A 23,533-nucleotide genomic window follows, 5' to 3' on the forward strand; every position below is an offset into this window, starting at 1 on the left:
TTGAAGCGCTTTTCAAATTCTGCCAGGTTCTGATGAGGCTGCCGCACACGAGCGCACAGCATCTTTGTGTTCTTCAATTTGCTCACTCAAAATTTAAAACTGTTCACGCCTCTTCTATACCCTGTCAGAGCTGGTAACAACACTAATGCACTTAGGTGGCCGTTCGATCAGGTGCAGAGAAAAGAAGCTCTAATAATTAACGTATTCGCCAATGATGGGTACACGTAAGACGCTACTTCAATGTCTGATCACGTCTGCTGCGTGATCAACTTTTTTGTCCACCAAGTACGCGAGCTACATCGGCACCCCTAATAGTTGCTTCATTTCATCTACCCCCTTTACCGCCAATTCAGGGGTACCCTTTAGGCGCACATCCTTTTAACGTAATACAGGCACTATAAATGTATGAGACAAAAAATAGATTTGACACTGCAGAATATTTTTATTTGTCATTCCCCTGTCATTCTGTTAGTAACTAAAATTTTTCTTTTACTTTGGTGTCTCCAATGGTCATTTGTTTTCATGATATGACTACTTTCGATGAATACTGATCACCCTTAGAGCCACGTAGTTGCTTAAGTCACCCACATTATCTGTGTGAAACTACACATCATATCTGTCGTTGAATCTTTGTCGCCGGCCGCTATGGCCGAGCGGTTATAGGCGGTTCAGTCTGGAACCGCGCTGCTGCTACGGTCGCAGGTTGTTATCCTGCCTTGGACATGGATGTATATGATGTGCTTAGGTTAGTTAAGTTTAAGTAGTTCTAAGTCTAGGGGACTGATGACCTCAGATGTTAAGTCCCATAGTGCTTAGAGCCATTTGAACCATTTGAGTCTTTGTCAAACCAGGAATTATACGATCAGCCTTTTAGAAATATGGAAATTTGTGGCAAGGTCTTATGGGACCAACCTGCTGAGGTCATCCGTCCCTAAGCTTACACACTACTTAATCTAACTTAAACTAACTTATGCTAAGGACGACACACACACACACACCCATGCCCAAGGGAGGACTTGAACCTCCGACGGGGGAAGCCGCGCGGATTAACCTTTTGCTGACAGCAGATATTTTGGGGCATCAGTGCACCCAGAAGAAATCAGTGCACCAACAGCACTGTTACACCCACAACATTGCTACCTTCAGGTTGTAGAATAACTTGCGTCTTTTGGTCAACGAAAATGTTGAAATAAACATCCTGGTGTAAGGTGCCAGGACATGGGCACTTACACGTTAGCTTACGAATATTAGTATTAATAATAAAGGGACTGGCAAGGGCATCAGATCATGACTCTATTGAATGGTGATAAATATGAGGCATTCTCGACCAGTATTCCCTGCTTGTTTGCAAGATTAAGTCACTAACTTAAAGCGTTGGTGAAAAGTGTCGGAAGTTGAGAATTGTGCAATATAAAGTCTGCAACTGGCCGTAGATCGCCGGGCCGCCGTGGGCGGCAGGTAGCGGTCACCGGAAACGCGGGCAATACGGCGCTTCTGAGGGTAGCCCGGCATCCGGAGCCACCTGTTCTGGGCAACACGTGGCGAAGGCGGGAATTTCGTTTGCGTAGGGGCGATATGACCTACTCGATCATTGGGTAGATCTGAGAAATGCCTTTGGAGGGATTTCGGTGATGATAGGGCGTTCGACATTGCCCGAAACTGAGTATTCTTCCACCGCGTTCTCGTACGCTTGTGAGTCGGGAGAGTTGTAGAGAGAGTGGACATTGCATTCAGCCATCGAGTGGTACGAACTTGGACACGGCGTCTTGGCCATCGTCTTCTAAGGGAGATATACGGTCCGTATCGCAGCACTGCACCAACGCGTGTTCAGTGCAGAGTCTGCGGTTAGAGCTCTTTGTGTGCTCATCAGCGAGATTTTCACCAACGCTTAACCACTTATAACAGCTTACCTAACATTCTTGATCTGGTAGTTATCCTTGCGAGGTGCCGAGTATTTATCAACGTAGCTGCCGGTAATAGGGGCGCGGAATTGTAAATTGTTAATGTGCCATTCTCTGGAGTGTGTGGGTGGATAAAGAAGTTATTTTTCTTTTTTTTTTTTTTTTTGTAAATTGTGTCAGTTGTGGGCGATATCAAATTAAAATGCCAGTATTACAATAGAATTATCGACTTCATTGTAGCAAGCATTTACCGTGTCCCAGTAAGCTTTACTTTAGTCACTGCACAGCTTGGCCTGACGGGAAGGAAGGAAGGTTTGCGGTCTTCTATGTCAGCGACGGACAAATACGCTTACACTGGTCCACCCTTAAACCTGTAGCACTCACCCATAGCATTAGGAATTTCAATTAGCTTGATAGCGGTCACCCATAGGGTTTGGAATGTTAATCGGCGTGGAGTTCGAGCACCTATGGTGGTGAGGCTACTGCACGGAGGCCGAGCTTCAGAGCTGGTGTTAATGGCTGTCATACGCGGTAAGGCATCAGTATATTTACTACCGATTATTTACATTACAGGTTATCTTCTGCAGTGGTGTTAGGAATGCTGATCTGCACACTCGAACGTGCCAAAGAACGCGGACACAGCCCCCTCGTCGGCTGCGCCTATTGAGCAGGTCATAACCCAGAGGTGGTGTCGTGCAGGTAGCCGACACGTGAGTCTGCAGGCACAGGCCTACCGCGTCCCAGTGGCAGCTAGTGCTGCCAACCACAGAGCTCTAGAAAAAAAGACACACACTTAAGCGTTTACCGACAGAGTATCATGAACGGCAGTGTTGTGAAGGCTCTAGTCCAGAGCCCAAATCAGTAACACAGCGTGGAGTCAGGGAAGCGATATTGCTTACAGCCGCGGGGCCAATTACCAGATGTCTCACTCAACATGTTGTAGGCAGTAATTTGTCGTCAGCAAGTAGGGTACTGCCGGGTATGTGCTCCTTCATTACATCTCGGCTCGATGTGGATATGTATTACTAGCAGCACCATGCCTAGCTACTCCTTATACGCCCCAGATGCCACTTCTGACACAGGGTATAAGCCACATCTGATTGTCTGCCGTCAGTGCCTAATAATAACTTTAAAATTTATATGCACACACGGGAACTGAGTGTTCTCTGCAGCAGATCTGGTCTAAGCTATTCCTTCCACATACTGCAAGTTCAACGTCTCATTGTGTCGTGGATATGCTTGACACCTCGCATAATTTGAAAACAGGCAAACTCGCATTTGGCCAGTCTACGCCACACGCATTCATTAACTTCCTGTCAGTATCTGTTTTGCTTGGTGAATTTGTTACATTGAAAATGCAGATAAAATACCTTCTGCACTATCAACATTTTTCGACGTTTGATATCCGTCGATAACTTGTACTGTACTTCTGATTCTGGATCTGTAAGCATTGATTAAAATCAGTTATCGTTCGTTGCCAGTGTCTGTAATTACATTTTGTCACAATCTGTCTATTGTGCGCAACTGGTTGAAGACTAGTCGAGGGAATTGCCATATCTCACGTAGGGTGTCGTTAACACCATCATACGAATTGCTTTGTTTGAAGCGGTGGCGAGACCACGAAAAATAGACTCCTCATTAATGCTGTCGCATTGTGTTCAGTAATGAATCTAGGTTCTCCAACTATCCCAACTAACTATGACCTGAAGACGGGTCGCAATCTCCCAGTGCTTTGGAGCGGCATATTTTCGTAACTCCTGGTATCATGATGTGAGGAGTTGTTGGAAATGACTTCAGCTTCAGGGAGTTCTGAGAACGTAGCTGTACGTCCCGTCATGCTGCATCCTTGTATATTACTTCTCGTCGGTTGTATCGTTGTATTTTTACATGAAAATAATGATCATCGATGCACCGCATGTGTCTCCATGAACTGTCTGCCTGATGTTGAGGTATCCCCGTGGCTAACAAAACTGCTAGACCTGTCCCAGAGAGGACATGTGTGGGACCATCTCGGACATCAACGACCTCCCGCTGCCAGTATCCAGGATATCAACGACCAGTTACAACATTGTGAGCCAACTTGCATCAGGAATGGATTCAGCAGGTTAATGTTACCCTTCCTAACCGCATGCGTCGAGGCCGTTATGATAAGGGGCTCATCCCGCCAAGTACTTCGAAAATCTGTCTCGAATTTATACTCTTAATTCTGAAGTTTCGTTTCGTTTTCCCGCCTCCCGTTCTGCGTGCTTTGCTATTTTCTCAGGAAATGTAAGTATGTGGTAAATGTGCAGCTCACCACTGTTTTAGACATGTGCAAATCTGAATGAGTTCGGATCAGTTTGTCGAATAATACGCAGGATCTCAGTTAATGTATTCGCCTTCGCCATATTTCAATGCTTCGAGAATTTCGAAATGTACATCAGAGTAATTACATCTAGAAGCACAGTATAAGCTCGTTCTCGACCCTCTGTATCCAGCCGTGTGGGCTGTTTCGCGAACAGCGCGGGCACGAAACACCCCTCTGCCAGCTCCGCCCCCCACCCGCCGCCCCCTCCGCCGCCACACCCGCACGCAGGCCACCGAGCAACACCGGCCGCTGCCACACCGCTCACCTGGTTTATTAAAACCAGGATACGCCCTGCTCCGAACGCAGGTTACGGTTTGCGCTGTAGCGGCCGCACCTGATGCCTTATTCACGAATCCGCGGCGCCCCCAACGTGGCGTAAATGAGGCATGAAGCCGCACCACGGGCAGCGGAGGGGACGAGCAGCGGTTTTCCATCAGACCTGCATGCGGCGAGGCTTGGCTACTCCGGCTGTTTTATTCACCTCTTATTTCAAACGTTAGTGTGGTTCGCTAGTTATTCCTTGTGATGCTTACGTGATGTCCACAGTCCACAATATGTACAGATGGCGATGTAACGCAACCTTTTGACTTCTTTCCAACATGATTGCGAATAAAAGTCATTTTAAACTGACGAGCTAGATTATTTGTTCCTGTTAAATAATAATACTTGATATGCTGCGGGATTTTTCCACGTCTGCTGTAACGTTGCCGGTAGAAAATAAAGATTACTTCCGAATGAAGGTTTCCTTTTCCGTTTATTAATTTGATATATGGCTTAGTCAATAATTAACACCATACATATTTGTTATTTACGCTTTGGATACTGACTCTCTGTAACGCAGAACTAGCAGACCATCTGGCGAATTCCTAGACTGTGATAATTAAATTTGGGCAATGTGTACAGTGACGTGTGTGTTGCAATCGCTCAATGACACTTGCTCTATCTCCCAGAACCGCTGGAGGTGCAGTGTTGCAAATATCTTTAACATCGTTCACTACTGAAATACGCTCTAAGGGAAAAGAAAAAATGACGCATGACGAAGAAATAACCAGCGGGGCGGATGTCGATAGACGTGATGTACATATAGCGACAAACAAATGATTAAAATTTCAGAAAAATATTGCATGATTAATTCAAGAGGAAACTGAGTAAGTCAATAACTCGTTGGTCGCCGCCTGGCGCTTATGAAAGCATGTATTCGGGTTGGAACTGATTGATAGAGTTATTAAATATGTTCCTGAAGGGTATCGTCTCATATTCTTCGCAGCTGGTCTTTAGTTCGTCAAAATCCCGAGGTGGTTGGAGCACCCTGCCTACCTCGCCACGTATCGGTGGGCATTATCTTGCCATGTAGGGCAACAGTACGGGGCATGGAGGAACATTGACATACTGCTGTGCTGTAAGGCCCTTGCCGATGACAGCCAAAGGCGCCCTACTACGAAAAGAGAGGGAAACTCTTGGGTGTTGGACCGTATGGCGGGCGACAGTCAGGTTCGTATCCCACCGCTGTCCAGAGCGTCTCCATACACGTTCTCGACCTGAAGGGTCACTGACTGGAACAGAATTATTTTCAGTGATGAATTCCGCTTCGAACTGAACGCCGATGACGAACGAAGACGTGTCTGGAAACGACAAAGATAGCGGTGGGGTACCAAAGTGACTGTCGCCTGCCGTACAGCCCGACAGCGAGGAGTGGTGATCTGGAGTGCCATTTCTTTTCATTGGAAGACCCCTTTCGGTGTCATTCGCGGCACCCTTACAGCACAGAGGTATGTCGACGATATTCTACGACCCCTTTTAATGGGTCTTCATGGCAACCCGTCCTGGGCTTACATTTCAGCAAGATAATGCCCTTCCACCAACGGCAAGAGTTTCTACTGCTTGCCTCCATACTTCCCAAATCTTCGTACTTCCAAATCCCCACCTGGGCCAGCAAAGTCGCCGGGTCTCTCCGCAACTGAGAACGTTTGAAGCGTTATGGGTAGCGCGTTCAAATCGTCTCAGGAAATGACATCATAACGAACCAGCTGGTCAGATTTCGGTACGATTTCCCTAAGGAGGGTATCCTTCGGATAATTCCTTCTTGATGCGCCGTTTTATTTTGTCATGTAGTGTGTCACATTATGTGGGTGCTAATATTAACAAATGAGACTTGAGAGTATGTCCAGATGTTTTGATTTAAATGTCTTTGAAGCGACCAGGTATGCCCTCACTTTTACATCCCTAACTAAACCCTTGACACATCTGCCTTTTTCTTGTGCTACGATACTAGAGTTCTTCTTTTGGGTAAAGATCAGTTAACACCTGTAAACAAACCAGATCACAGTAGGCAATGATCAACTACGAAAGGAATGAGTAATATAACTTTTACGTGAATCCTAGGCACATTATTTGAACATCCACGTACACGTAGTGGTTGCCTAATTAAACAGCATGAGATTAGGAACAAGTAGCCAAATACGGAATTAGTTAGAATGCAAATCTCAGCAACAGAGAATGTACCGTGTATATAGCTTAGTTTCAACTTTGACAGCTCACGCTAGTTCTACAAAAGTATCTTCTTCTTCTCAGCGATCAAAGGCCCTGTAGACCACGAGCTGCATCAACGATCTGCTTCCACCGCCTTCTTTCTCTCGCGGCCTCTCTCCACTCTGCGGAAATTCCTAGTGCTGCGATGTCCTTCTCTCTGTCATCTTTCCACTTTGTACGAGGTCGGCCCAAAGGTCTCGTTGCCTGGAGAGTTCCTTCATATGCTTTCTTGGTGAATCTTTTATTTTCCATTCTGGCCCCATGTCCAGCCCATTGCTGTCTCCTACTTTTTTAATTTTTGGATAATAGTGGGTCGCTTCATTAACTGATAAATTCCATTGTTCTTTCGAATTCTCCATGCGCCATTCTCCAACACAGGTCCCCAGATTTTTTTCATTACTTTTCTTTCGAAAACATTCAGTTCCTCTCTTCCATTCTTTGTAAGCGTCGAGCTTTCTGAACCGTATAGTACTATGTGGCAGATAGTAGTGTTGTATATCTCCATCTTTGTGGTGATTGACAAAGCTTTATTTTTGAGTGGGTTGCTTGGTTAATAGAAAACCCGATTTTGCTGGTACTGTGCCTGAGAGATCAGTACTTGTATTTTAGTTCTTCTTCAGTTTCACTCATCAACACTATATCATCTGCATAAGCCCTGAGTTTTACTTCACTGTGTTCGAATCGGAGGCCATTGAATAGATGTAAATTACTCTCCCGAACCACTTTCTCCAACGTAAGGTTGAAGAGGACACATGAAAGTTGAAAAGAACACATGAAAGAGCGTCTACCTGTCGTAAGCCTGTTTTAATTGGAAGGTGGGGGATATGGATCCCCTGAACTTCACAGCTTCCACGGAGCCATCCATGCACAGTTGTATCATCCTAATGATTTTAGTGGGTATACTACGTAATGTGTTGTAGAGGCCACTTCTGCCGGATGCTGTCGGAGGCTTGCTGGAAATCAATGAAGAGACGGTGGACGGTTTTGTTAAATTCCCAGTATCAAAGATTTGTGGTATAGTAAACAAATTTTCAGTTGTGGAACGGTTTATTCGAAATCCAGCCTGGTAATCTTCAATAATGTTTCCTGCGTAAGGTTTAAGTTTTTCCAGAATGGTCATTGACAGGATTTTGTATGTTATATTCAGCAAACTGATTCCTGTGTAACTTCCACATTCCATTCTGTTTCCTTTCTTGTGTATGGGACAAATTATTGCAGTTTTCCAATCTTCAGGCAGTGTTTCAGTTTTCCAGATCATTGTGATAAGGTTATAAATTTCTTTGTGTAGTTTGCTTCCGCCCTCTTTTAACATCTCTACTGATATCTGGTCCTCGCCTGCTGCCTTGTTGTTTTTGAGCTTTTGAATGGAGTGGATCACTTCCTGTTCTGTTATTCTACATTCGTTATTATTAATGCTCTCACTCTCAGACATTTCGTAATTGAATGTTATGTGCGCATCAGTGCAATTTAACATTTCTGAGAAATACTCTTTCCATCTTTCTAGGATACCTTCCAGCTGCGTTAGGATATTTTGATTTTTATCTTTCATGAATATGATTTCACTTTGATAACCTCTCTTACTTTTCTTTGTGTACTGAAACAACTTCTTTGAGTTTCTATCCAGCTTTCCACTTCTATAGATTCTAGGACTCCAGCTTGATATTTCATTTTCTCTGTTCGTAGAACTGTTACTGTTTCTCTTCTAACCGCATTGAACGCCTCCCTCACTCTCCCTATTACGCAACCACAGCATCCTGGCTTCTTTCCTCCTTTCTACTGCTCACTGACACTTTTCGTTCAACCATTTCTGTTTCTTCGTTTTCTTTTTCTTGTCCAGTGTTTTTTCTGCTGCATCTGTTACTACAGTCTTTTTCTTTCCCAAGCCTTCTCGACGCTATTTTCCTCCTCAGCTTCTTGCAATGCTGTGAATCGGTTATTTACTTCAATCACATAGGCTTCTTTAACAGACAGTTCTTTCAGTCGTTCGATGTCTGAATTAGGTTTTTGTGTGGCTTTTGGTTGTTGATTCCAAATCATCTTGATTTTCATCTTTCCTACCACTAGGAAATGATCTGAGCCAATTTCAGCTCCTCTGTACGTCCTGACATCTCTTATGAATGAAGTGAAGCGTTGATCTGTCGTAACATGGTCAATCTGATTTACTGTTTTGCTTTCTGGAGAGCACCATGTACCTTTGTGTATATCTTTGTGAGGGAATGTCGTCGAGCAAATTCTCTTTTCTTTGATATTGCGAAGTTGATCATTATTAATCTATTTTCGTTTGTGGTCAAGTGCTTGATATGTTTTCCTATTGTGGGGATGAACATATCCTCTCTACATATTTTCCCATTTAAGTCCCCTAAGATAATTGTCGTATTTATTGTTGGAATACTTTCGAGTACTTTCTTTAATTCTTCATAGTACTCACCTTTCTCATCCTCAGTTGAATCTTCAGTCGGTGCATGGACATTTATGAATATTATAACGTACCACTGGTGTTTGATTGTTATATAAGACATTCTTTTATTAATGGGATGGAATTTTTTAACCCGGTTAACAATGATGTTCTTAACAGCAAAACCAGTACCAAATTCAAGATGTTTTTCATCCCCCCCCCCATAAAAAATGACACAATTATTCTCCGTGTGTATACCTACGCCAAGCCACCTAACTTCCTGTAGAGCTACAATATCTGTCTTGTATGTTTTTAGTTCAGATATCAAAGTCACTGCAGCAGCTGGTTTATTAAGATTACGAACGTTCAATGTCTCAAATGTGAAGCAGTGTTTCTTGTTCCTATCTCGCGAATTCCTGTTCCATAGCCTATGTCCGTTTCCTTTGAATCCATTATCCGAGGCAAATCGTTGATGGGAGCCAGTAGGTAAAGAATCCCCTGGCCGTGTAGCGAGCGCTGCGCAGGTTAAGCTTGGTGATGGGGCTGCCACCTCACAACTTCCAAGCTTGCTGAGTAATATTTTGGATTACCATTTCCTAGGCACATTGCCTTTCCCAGGCTCCGAGCTCTGCTTGTCCCATAGAGATGCCTTCTGCCTCTTCTACCGTTGGAATGCTATAAAAAACATTCTCTTCCAGCATCCGAGCCGTTGACTTCCTCTTCACAAAGAATGGGTAAAGGAAATGTAATAAAAAAAACGCCCACATGGTTTAAACTAAAATAGTGAGTAGTTGAATTGAATTTACATTAACCCTGAATACAAAATAAATTTCAAAAAAAAAAAAAATGGTTCAAATGGCTCTGAGCACTATGGGACTTAACATCTGTGGTCATCAGTCCCCTAGAACTTAGAACTACTTAAACCTAACTAACCTAAGGACATCACACACATCCATGCCCGAGGCAGGATTCGAACCTGCGACCGTAGCAGTCGCGCGGTTAGGACCGTGTGGCCACCGCGGCCGGCAATAAATTTCACATAACAAACTGTGGCACAAACGATTTTAGCAATGTAAGTAGGCCAAATTGTATCTCTTTAAATAAAATCGGAGTTAACCCAAATCTAAAACAATATAACACACATAATTTAAAGATCTACATCTACATCTACATCTACATCTACATTGATACTCCGCAAGCCACCCAACGGTGTGTGGCGGAGGGCACTTTACGTGCCACTGTCATTACCTCCCTTTCCTGTTCCAGTCGCGTATGGTTCGCGGGAAGAACGACTGTCTGAAAGCCTCCGTGCGCGCTCTAATCTCTCTAATTTTACATTCGTGATCTCCTCGGGAAGTATAAGTAGGGGGAAGCAATATATTCGATACCTCATCCAGAAACGCACCCTCTCGAAACCTGGCGAGCAAGCTACACCGCGATGCAGAGCGCCTCTCTTGCAGAGTCTGCCACTTGAGTTTATTAAACATCTCCGTAACGCTATCACGGTTACCAAATAACCCAGTGACGAAACGCGCCGCTCTTCTTTGGATCTTCTCTATCTCCTCCGTCAACCCGACCTGGTACGGATCCCACACTGATGAGCAATACTCAAGTATAGGTCGAACGAGTGTTTTGTAAGCCACCTCCTTTGTTGATGGACTACATTTTCTAAGCACTCTCCCAATGAATCTCAACCTGGTACCCGCCTTACCAACAATTAGTTTTATATGATCATTCCACTTCAAATCGTTCCGTACGCATACTCCCAGATATTTTACAGAAGTAACTGCTACCAGTGTTTGTTCCGCTATCATATAATCATACAATAAAGGATCCTTCTTTCTATGTATTCGCAATACATTACATTTGTCTATGTTAAGGGTCAGTTGCCACTCCCTGCACCAAGTGCCTATCCGCTGCAGATCTTCCTGTATTTCGCTGCAATTTTCTAATGCAGCAACTTCTCTGTATACTACAGCATCATCCGCGAAAAGCCGCATGGAACTTCCGACACTATCTACTAAGTCATTTATATATATTGTGAAAAGCAATGGTCCCATAACACTCCCCTGTGGCACGCCAGAGGTTACTTTAACGTCTGTAGACGTCTCTCCATTGATAACAACATGCTGTGTTCTGTTTGCTAAAAACTCTTCAATCCAGCCACACAGCTGGTCTGATATTCCGTAGGCTCTTACTTTGTTTATCAGGCGACAGTGCGGAACTGTATCGAACGACTTCCGGAAGTCAAGAAAAATAGCATCTACCTGGGAGCCTGTATCTAATATTTTCTGGGTCTCATGAACAAATAAGGCGAGTTGGGTCTCACACGATCGCTGTTTCCGGAATCCATGTTGATTCCTACATAGTAGATTCTGGGTTTCCAGAAATGACATGATACGCGAGCAAAAAACATGTTCTAAAATTCTACAAGAGATCGACGTAAGAGATATAGGTCTATAGTTTCGCGCATCTGCTCGACGACCCTTCTTGAAGACTGGGACTATCTGTGCTCTTTTCCAATCATTTGGAACCCTCCGTTCCTCTAGAGACTTGCGGTACACGGCTGTTAGAAGGGGGGGCAAGTTCTTTCGCGTACTCTGTGTAGAATCGAATTGGTATCCCGTCAGGTCCAGTGGACTTTCCTCTATTGAGTGATTCCAGTTGCTTTTCTATTCCTTGGACACTTATTTCGATGTCAGCCATTTTTTCGTTTGAGCGAGGATTTAGAGAAGGAACTGCAGTGCGGTCTTCCTCTGTGAAACAGCTTTGGAAAAAGGTGTTTAGTATTTCAGCTTTACGCGTGTCATCCTCTGTTTCAATGCCATCATCATCCCGTAGTGTCTGGATATGCTGTTTCGAGCCACTTACTGATTTAACGTAAGACCAGAACTTCCTAGGATTTTCTGTCAAGTCGGTACATAGAATTTTACTTTCGAATTCAATGAACGCTTCACGCATAGCCCTCCTTACGCTAACTTTGACATCGTTTAGCTTCTGTTTGTCTGAGAGGTTTTGGCTGCGTTTAAACTTGGAGTGGAGCTCTCTTTGCTTTCGCAGTAGTTTCCTAACTTTGTTGTTGTACCACGGTGGGTTTTTCCCGTCCCTCACAGTTTTACTCGGCACGTACCTGTCTAAAACGCATTTTACGATTGCCTTGAACTTTTTCCATAAACACTCAACATTGTCAGTGTCGGAACAGAAATTTTCGTTTTGATCTGTTAGGTAGTCTGAAATCTGCCTTCTATTACTCTTGCTAAACAGATAAACCTTCCTCCCTTTTTTTATATTCCTATTAACTTCTATATTCAGGGATGCTGCAACGGCCTTATGATCACTGATTCCCTGTTCTGTACATACAGATTCGAAAAGTTCGGGTCTGTTTGTTATCAGTAGGTCCAAGATGTTATCTCCACGAGTCGGTTCTCTGTTTAATTGCTCGAGGTAATTTTCGGATAGTGCACTCAGTATAATGTCACTCGATGCTCTGTCCCTACCACCCGTCCTAAACATCTGAGTGTCCCAGTCTATATCTGGTAAATTGAAATCTCCACCTAAGACTATAACATGCTGAGAAAATTTATGTGAAATGTATTCCAAATTTTCTCTCAGTTGTTCTGCCACTAATGCTGCTGAGTCGGGAGGTCGGTAAAAGGAGCCAATTATTAACCTAGTTCGGTTGTTTAGTGTAACCTCAACCCATAATAATTCACAGGAACTATCCACTTCTACTTCACTACAGGATAAACTACTACTAACAGCGATGAACACTCCACCACCGGTTGCATGCAATCTATCCTTTCTAAACACCGTGTGTACCTTTGTAAAAATTTCGGCAGAATTTATCTCTGGCTTAAGCCAGCTTTCTGTACCTATAACGATTTCAGCTTCGGTGCTTTCTATCAGCGCTTGAAGTTCCGGTACTTTACCAACGCAGCTTCGACAGTTGACAATTACAATACCGATTGCTGCTTGGTCCCCGCATGTCCTGACTTTGCCCCGCACCCGTTGAGGCTGTTGCCCTTTCTGTACTTGCCCAAGGCCATCTAACCTAAAAAACCGCCCAGCCCACGCCACACAACCCCTGCTACCCGTGTAGCCGCTTGTTGCGTGTAGTGGACTCCTGACCTATCCAGCGGAACCCGAAACCCCACCACCCTATGGCGCAAGTCGAGGAATCTGCAGCCCACACGGTCGCAGAACCGTCTCAGCCTCTGATTCAGACCCTCCACTCGGCTCTGTACCAAAGGTCCGCAGTCAGTCCTGTCGACGATGCTGCAGATGGTGAGCTCTGCTTTCATCCCGCTAGCGAGACTGGCAGTCTTCACCAAATCAGATAGCCGCCGGAAGCCAGAGAGGATTTCCTCCGATCCATAGCGACACACATCATTGGTGCCGACATGAGCGACCACCTGCAGATGGGTGCACCCTGTACCCTTCATGGCATCCGGAAGGACCCTTTCCACATCTGGAATGACTCCCCCCGGTATGCACACGGAGTGCACATTGGTTTTCTTCCCCTCTCTTGCTGCCATTTCCCTAAGGGGCCCCATTACGCGCCTGACGTTGGAGCTCCCAACTACCAGTAAGCCCACCCTCTGCGACTGCCCGGATCTTGCAGACTGAGGGGCAACCTCTGGAACAGGACAAGCAGCCATGTCAGGCCGAAGATCAGTATCAGCCTGAGACAGAGCCTGAAACCGGTTCGTCAGACAAACTGGAGAGGCTTTCCGTTCAGCCCTCCGGAATGTCTTTCGCCCCCTGCCACACCTTGAAACGACCTCCCACTCTACCACAGGTGAGGGATCAGCCTCAATGCGGGCAACCACAGTCGTAGTCCGATCAGGGGATGCGTGGGACGAGCTGGCCGTCCCCGACAAACCCCCATCCCGACCCCCACAGTGATGCCCATTGGCAACAGCCTCAAGCTGTGTGACCGAAGCCAACACTGCCTGAAGCTGGGAGCGAAGGGATCCCAACTCAGCCTGCATCCGAACACAGCAGTTGCAGTTCCTATCCATGCTAAAAACTGTTTTGCTAAGAACGTCCGAACTAATCTACAGAGAGCGCAAACAAATCGACAAAATTTAAACGGTTATTAAAATACAAGATTGCCTAGTAAATGCAGTAATGCTGCTACTTGCGCACTGCTGACACTGCTCGGCGGCTGAAGGAGACTAAGCGAAATTACACTATTCAGGTACTAAAACACGATGCTACACTCTCAAATACTATAATACGCCCTAAATTTATGAATTAAACAATGCAAGAACCAAAAACACGCAAAGAAATTAAGAGTTAAACTATGTAACAAATGAGTGAGCTAGGAGTATACGACTTGCTGCTCAGCTGCTTATCCAACGGCGGCAGGGAGCACACTGACTGCGACCAACCGACACTGGCCGTTCAAAACAAAACAGTAGACAAACGACTACGCGAATTTACACTATTCAGGTACTAAAACGCGATGCTACAACTCTCAAATACTATAATACGCTCGAAATTTATGAATTAAACAATGCAAGTACCAAAAACACGCAAAGAAATTAAGAATTAAACTATGTAACAAATGAGTGAGCTAGGAGTATACGACTTGCTGCTGCAGCTGCTTATCCAACGGCGGCAGGGAGCACACTGACTGCGACCAACCGACACTGGCCGTTCAAAACAAAACAGTAGACAAACGACTACGCGAATTTACACTATTCAGGTACTAAAACGCGATGCTACAACTCTCAAATACTATAATACGCCCGAAATTTATGAATTACACAATGCAAGTACCAAAAACACGCAAAGAAATTAAGAATTAAACTATGTAACAAATGAGTGAGCTAGGAGTATACGACTTGCTGCTGCAGCTGCTTATCCAACGGCGGCAGGGAGCACACTGACTGCGACCAACCGACACTGGCCGTTCAAAACAAAACAGTAGACAAACGACTACGCGAATTTACACTATTCAGGTACTAAAACGCGATGCTACAACTCTCAAATACTATAATACGCCCGAAATTTATTAATTACACAATGCAAGTACCAAAAACACGCAAAGAAATTAAGAATTAAACTATGTAACAAATGAGTGAGCTAGGAGTATACGACTTGCTGCTGCAGCTGCTTATCCAACGGCGGCAGGGAGCACACTGACTGCGACCAACCGACACTGGCCGTTCAAAACAAAACAGTAGACAAACGACTACGCGAATTTACACTATTCAGGTACTAAAACGCGATGCTACAACTCTCAAATACTATAATACGCCCGAAATTTATTAATTACACAATGCAAGTACCAAAAACACGCAAAGAAATTAAGAATTAAACTATGTAACAAATGAGTGAGCTAGGAGTATACGACTTGCTGCTGCAGCTGCTTATCCAACGGCGGCAGGCATAGGCGATAGCTCTGAACAATAGTTCAGAGTCTACACGTTAGGGCGCCCACAAAATAGTTCCAACAAACCCCGATGTCTATGACTCACAAATCCCACGTTGCCTGTGAAATCTGTAGGCACAAACAAAAGGCAAATTTTCAACACCGTCTTGCACAAAATCCGAGTGACCCGTTTTTCGGGCATAATGTAAGTTGGTAGAACAGAAAATCACACACCTGCTCAGAGTCACTTTCAACTTCGAGAAATGCTCATAGCATCCTCTTGCCACATGACTTGGAGTACTTAATGGTCATTCTGCGCCCATCGGTGGCCACCAAGTCAGTGGGGTGGTGAGCTCTTAGCCCACTGCTCGAACGCTAAGACGGCGGTTGCTTAGTTACGAAGGCAAAGAGATTATACCACGCTTTATAGTTCATATCGAAGCACCCTTTGGATCAGTCTACTTGCGTGGCCAGTAGCTTTGTGGTGTAGTTGCTGCCGCTTGTGGAGGAGCATTTAAACCTATGATGTCCACAGTGTCTTCCACCGATACGTTCTCGTCAACGACAAAGATGAGGGCATATACGATAAATAATAAAAATTGGAATACTGGGCAATTTTCATTAGCAATTTCCATTAGCAATTTTCATTACACTGTTTACCCAATTTAATGGTGCCCAAATTTAAGGGTGCTTAATTTATGGGTGTTGACTTCAGATATGAAGTCTATTTTTCTCTGAATGCTTCCTTTCTTTCGCATTCGCCAAATGTCAGTATTTCATATTTTTATCGTTAAATGATAACTTAGGTGGTAAACATTTGATTTGATTTTCTTGAACTAAACTGGGTAGTATAAATTAAATTAAATACAAATTAAATAGAATTATAAAGCATCATGAGGAGGTTACTTTTATATAAAAGTGACTTATCACTGTCTAATACATTCTATGACGTAGAAATTTTCGTTTCAAACTGTTCCGTTTGAACAGTACTTCCGAGATATCTCGTTTAGTTTTCCAGCAATAGTCTGCCATTATATGTTTGTCCCTGCTTCCTTGATAGCACTCCTAAGGTGCTGATGGAACCATTCACTTAGCTCTTCAATGATGACTCCTAAGTTACCAACGAAATTATAAGGATGACTATACAAGAAACGGAGTCTGACCCGATATTACGCCCCATGATATAAAAAGCTGACAGTCATGAGATTTTAAAACTTTCGTGGAAATAAAAAAAATTCTGACGATGGTTAGCAACTTTTTTAATACGAAGGAAGTTTCCAATTACCTCCATGAATGACACCCATGCAGCCTTTTCCTTGGTCGTCTTTATAACAATTCCTTTGCCACACACAGTGCTCGTATATGAGTTTCAATTCACACTCCTGCCTTGATCTCAAGGAAATAACAGGAGGAGCATTGATTTTACGTTGGAATCATTCACCGACCGTATCTAGTGCTTTAACAAACTGTTTAGTCAAACCCTGTTAATGAGGGTGGATGGAAAATTATTTTTTCACGTCTGACAATTAGATCAATAACACATTTTGCATACTGGCTTGCAGAGTCTCACATATGGGCCACTCCTTCATGTTGCAGTACCCGTCTGGTGCTCGCCTGCCCCACATGCAAAGAAAGCAAGCATACATTGCCAACCCTCTCTGAGGTATTGCAACTAATGAACTATTCTGTGATCTGCACATAATGAGAGGTACTTTAGTAGGATTATCACAGTCTTGAAGTCATTTTACTCCCCTCATCAATACACAGTATTGACTGGTGTGTAAACATTTCCGTTATGTGGCAGAATACTCTTCAGACAGCGTTTTGAACTGTGTGGATTGTTCAGTGTAACTCATAATTCCTGGAGAAGAGCGAAGACATTGTGGAAGTGAACAATCTTATCTTCCTCTATGAAATATGGAAAAAGGACATCTTCCTCTTTTGCTAATATGACACTTTTGCATTATCACTCAGTACACATTTTCCTATCAATCTAGAGACTAACATTTCATCTGCAAGTGTGGAGTGACCTAAATCACGAACATGTTCATTCAACTCACACTGGTAAAACTAATGAGAAGCTGAGGACTGTGATTGAATGGGCGAATACACGTCACTTTCTTCACCTGTACCGGATTTTAGTGATTATACGCGTCTTCAGGTGGAGTAAATACTGTGAAAACAGAATTTTATAGCTCCTCAGAGTGCATAAAAGGTCAGATTTCTCAGGGGAAATCAGGAAATGTCTTTCTTTTTTTTATCCTCCAACGGTCCATGGGTGTACTGCCGGTCCAGGAGGGCGGGCAGCCGTCTTAAATCCCCTCCCCCTGCAAGGCGTTCTCTCCGCGGTCTGCTCCAGCGACCGCACGTCGGCGGTCGCTCAGACGCTGGCGTCAGCGTCTGTGGCGACGTTGATGTAATCCGCCCTGGTAGCCCGTTTGTTCTCTTTGCTGAGCGTCTTTTTAACTAGACTCAGTGTCGGTTGCCATACCTTGCTGAGGTTATAGCCGCAATCTCGTTTGATGAGTCCATCACTGGCACGAATTTCGTTAACCTCTCTAACGACGCTATCCTAGTATTTAGATGTCTGTGCCAGGACCATGGTATGTTGGTAGTCCATTTAGTGATTATCTGACAAACAGTTCTCTGCGACCGCCGTCTTCTTTGGGGTACCTATGTCGAGTGTGCCTCTGATGTTCTCGGCAACGATCTCTGACGGTGCGCACTGTCTATCCAATACTGACACGGAATCTGGTATATGCCGGCCTTCCGCAAACCGAGATCGTCTTTGACACTTCCCAATAATGCTCGTGTTTTATTAGGTGGGAAAAAGACAGTTCCTACTCTGTGTTTCCTCAATATTCCTCCTATTTTCCCCGATAGAGTGCCAGTATCCGTATATAGGCAGTGGCTATCTCTTCCTCCGTGACTTCTTTCGACTCCATACGCTGTACTGTAGAGGTGTGATGGAGAGCGCTTCTGATCTGCCATTCCGAGTACCCGTTTTTCCGGAATACTGTTTTGAGCTGTTCCAGCACATGGGGCAGACTCTCGGGTCAGAGATGGTGCGCACCCTGTGTACCAGTGTTTTTAGCACCCCATTCCTCTGCGAAGGCTGGTGGCAGATACTCGCATGCAAGTACAGGTCGGTATGCATTTTCTTCGTGCATACCTCGTGGCCCAGGATAGCACCTTCACTGGCAGAGCGAGGAAGATACAATAATCAGATGATCACTGGCAAAAAGGGCGTTCCTGGTGAAGAGAAGTTTACCAGGATAAAACGTAGGCCTTCAATTGAGGAAGAAATTTCTCACAGTGTACCCGTTGAGCACAGCATCATATGTTAGCGAAACACGGACTGTGGGATAACCGCAACGGAAGAGAACCGAAGTGTTTGAGATGTTGGGCTATAGACGAATGTTGAAAATTCAGTGGACCGATACGGTCAGGAATGAGGAAGGCCTCTGCAGAATCGGCGAAGAAAAGAACTCTTGGAAAACACTGATGAGAATAAGAGACGGGATGACTGGACACCTGTAAAACATCAGGGACTATCTTTATGGTATTAGAGGGAGCTGTAGAAGATAAAGTGGTAGAGGAAAACAGTGATTTCAGTACATTCAGCAGCAACCCACCCAAAAAAGTTCAATATATCTTTGATAACAAAACTATACAATTCCGTTTGACAATGACGTGTTACATTGTCTGTTGTTTCTACTTCGAAATGCACGAATTCGGACAACCCATCGAAGATATTAGGAATAAACAATTTTATCAGTAGGAGACGACAGTGATATCTCTAGATTTGAAACCACCACAAAGGATAAAGTAATGGCTGTATCTGTTACATACGTAGATCCGTTAAAATTATTTGTTTCAGGAAGTGTGTAGAAGATTGCCTAGAGAATTACAATCTTTGAAGAAAACGAAATGACAACAGTTGTTGTATGTAAGTATACAAATAATACAATGAAATAACGTTATACGTGTCTTTGCTAGGACCAGAATACAAGAATAGGCGGGGAACAGGAAATATTAGACCACATTCAAATAGTGGCTATGTAAAATAACAAAACCTTAGCGAAATGGTAGTACATTTTGTGGCGTAACAAGACAGCTACGCCACACTGAAGTAGCCGAAAGGCACGCGTGATCTCACTTAGGCTAGATAGAGGTCTGAAACAGGATACGTAATGAATGGTAGCAAGAAAAGTACGTAGCTGCTATCACTTAACTTTTAATCCTTGTTGTATACATCGTTCTTGATGAGACATTTCATACGATAACTATCAAACTATGTAAGGCTAATGGCGCCTTGCTAGGTCGTAGCCACTGACTTAGCTGAAGGCTATTCTAACTGTCTCTCGGCAAATGAGAGAAAGGCTTCGTCTGTGTAGTCGCTAGCAAAGTCGTCGTACAACTGGGGCGAGTGCTAGTCCGTATCTCGAGACCTGCCTTATGGTGGCGCTCGGTCTGCGATCACACAGTGGCACCACGCGGGTCCGACATGTACTAAATGGACCGCGGCCGATTTAAGCTACCACCTAGCAAGTGTGGAGTCTGGCGGTGACACCACAGTACATATTTCAGGAAATCGTCAGATAATGTTTGTAAAAGGTAACTGAGTGAACTAATGGATTAAGAAATGGAAACTAGAGTGCAAATTCTCTTAAAATTACAATAAACTGTGTTGAAACAATTAATAAGGAACTATGATGTTCAACACACATCATAGAAATAAAAGTTACTGTTGATCAGGTTACTTCGAAGAAACATTATGTAAACCAACTATTTAAGTGAAAAAGACAACTAACGGCTTAAGTTCGGAGAAAAACAGGAACTAAACAGAGATTACGGAATAGTCCAAAGGTGCATACAAGCAGATACCGGTGGCAACAGGAGATGAGAAATAATGAAATTAATCCCTCTTAAACATGTCAGCTGCAAAGTTACAGGCATTTAATCGCAAATTTGAATTCGAAACGTATAATACGAGATTAATCAGCTCATGAAGTCAACATAAGCCGTATACCTCTCTATGAAGTTCTTTCCACTCTCTGTTGGGACTATGTTTCCCATCAACCGAATAGAAGGCAGCCGGATGTATAACGCTGCGTGCGCCTCGCCTCGTGTTTGTATTTTATGTGTGGACGGACGTCCTCGCCCTGTCAGTGGTGCCACCCTAACGCCATCACCCCTCCCCCTCCCATTGTCCCTCACACCCACATAACGTCCCTCCCCCCTTTCGCAGCACAGGCGATCGCAGAAATGCCCGCTGCGCTGAATCTGACTGACGTTGGGTAAGCGCTGAATGCATTTTTCTCTCATGAATTCACACGGCAATTTTCTGCGAAAAATTGATGGCCTGTTTCGCTCCGTCATCAGTTGCTTCCGATTTCGCTCGATCGGCAATTTCCTGCTTACTGCCCCTGCCATCTGAAACCGCACAACCAATTTTTACTTTATCCGCCAGTGAGAGCATATTAAAAATTGCCCTGATTGCAAAAAACTACTGTTTCCAATTGTCGAAACTCTTGTCTCACCTGTGTTCCTCCGTTTGGCATCTATTTGCTCACCTAACGATCCTGAGTACATTGTCCAGTCTGTTTATGCAGTTAAATTTCTTGACGAATATCCTGCTATATGCGTATGGATCTCTGTATTTCCGGTCCAAAATTTTAGAACAGTGGTATTGGTCTCCTGTCGGAAAGATGGCAATATTAACAATACTTTTAAGTAAAGGTGTTGCACAGAGCCCGCACTTTCCTGCCGAAGGTATGGTTACTTACTTGAATCTTACCAGCAGTGCTGACATAATGAGCTGCCGATCTGTAATACGCGGAGAGTATGAGTCTCGCTAATACACAAATCTCGACTCTGTTCAGTACGTTGCTCTTTCTACTTTTATCAACTCGGTAATGACATCACATGGCACACAGAGACAGTGAAACCAAAAATGTATATAACGCTGTCGATTCCTTGTATTTCGTTTATTTTTATTTCGGATAAGAATTTCGTAATGATGGTACCACTGTTTGGGTAACCTATATGCAGTTGTGAGATGTTCATTGTATCTCAATCTAAACATACTGAACAATAATGAACATGTTGCACACTAGCACCTACAAAACCTAATAAAACAGCAATAACTGCACATCGGCTCCAAAATGAACATACTGTTGACAGAATAGAAATAGCCTAGAGATCGTGCGTATGCAACAGAAAACTGAACGCCCTACAATACTTCGAAATTTTCAGACACAAAATCACGCAAAGAAACCACTTAGTTAACGGAAGTACATACAGACAGTACAGGAAGTTTTCAATATTTTGAAGACATTTAGGCTTGAACTGTCCCTCTCATTGTAAGTTCTTATTTCATTTTACATTCCTGTTACAGTAGAGTCTCGATTATCCGACCTACACAGGCTGCGGCAAAGTCCGATAAGCGGGAGGGTCGGTTAACACGGAAACGAACACTAAAAAAACACAAAACTTAACTAAAGTAGGCCAAATGAGTTAAACATTTAATACAAAACAAATCAAATTACACTGAATAGATATTTATTGTGTGAAGATGTTAGTAATTGTCTTTTGTTTGCCCGCTGTTTGCAGTTTTTTTTTTTTTTTTTTTTTGCGCTAAATCACGTAGTCTCTTAAGAAGTAAAACCTCGGTAGACGATGTTTCCTCCAGTTGTTCTACATATTTTAGAGCAGTTTCTAAGGCATTGTGTCCTTCAATGTGAGAAATCTTGGGTGCACTTTTCTCCACTACATCCGCTTCTTCTTCTATTTCGTTTGCCATGTTGACCATTTCTTCAACCGTCACTTCAAATTCTTCATCTTGGACAATCCTTTCATTTATGTCATATTCTGTGGCGTCAGCATATCCTGGAACTTTTCGTAACAAATGAAAGCAGGTTAGTATTTTCTGGTTCGGTCTGCTGCTGCAGATTTTCATCATCTGGAGAACTTTCTTGATTTTCCTGTAGCAAAATTTTCCGGGATTTTGGAGTTGTATTTGCTCCAACACTCTCCCAAGATTGGGCCACGTCATAAGCTACGTCTTTCTAATTAATACGGTGCAACAGCTCCACCATGACTTCTCCCTTGTCCATAGCATTAATTAAAGGAGAAAGACAGTTTCTGCGGTAGTTTCTCTTCAGTGTCTATAAGGTCCCTGGGTCCATTGGCTGACATAAGGATGTGACATTTGGAGGCATAACTTGATCTTCAAGTTCATCTTCATTAGGATGACAAGTGGCATTGCCTAGAAGCAACAGTGCTTTGCGGGGCAACTTGTTGGCTTTCAAAAACCTTTCAGTTTGTGCCACTAACTCGTTAAAAAACCATTCTTTAAAAATGTCTGAGCTCATCGTAGCATCTTTTTGGTTTAATATTTGACCGGTAAAGCATTTTTAGATACATTAAAAACGTATCTAAAAATGATCTCGGTTTTTTTGGCTTACCTATCATAGGCAGTTTCATTTTCAAATTTGCTGTGGCGTTACTGCATGCAAAAATTGTCTTTCTTTGCTACGTTTGTAGCCTGGCGATGCCTTTTCGGTATTTGACGCTAATGTTTTTTCCGGTAACATTTTTTAATTGAGACCAGTCTCGTCGCAGTAAAAAATTTGATCGCCTGTTAAGTTTTCCTTTTCCAATACCTTATGAAGTTTATTCCTAAACAACTGAACAGCTTCAAAATTTTCTGAAAGCTTTTCACGACAGACATTAAGTTGCCGAATTCCGTATCTTTTCTTCTATCTATCGAGCCAGCCTACACTAGCTATGAAATCAGGTTCACCTTCGTTTGGTTCGTTACGAAACTTTAAGGCTTTTTCCTGCAAAATAGGTCCCGACGTGGGTACACCTTTATCTCTATGTTGCGTAAACCATAGGAACAAAGCTTCACTTAATTTTTCATAATCACATTTTTTTATGGGTTTCCGATCTTCCAAAACAGCCGAGGTTGCTCGCTC

The sequence above is a fragment of the Schistocerca americana genome, chromosome 7, assembly GCF_021461395.2.
Source record: "Schistocerca americana isolate TAMUIC-IGC-003095 chromosome 7, iqSchAmer2.1, whole genome shotgun sequence".
Taxonomy (NCBI): domain Eukaryota; kingdom Metazoa; phylum Arthropoda; class Insecta; order Orthoptera; family Acrididae; genus Schistocerca; species Schistocerca americana.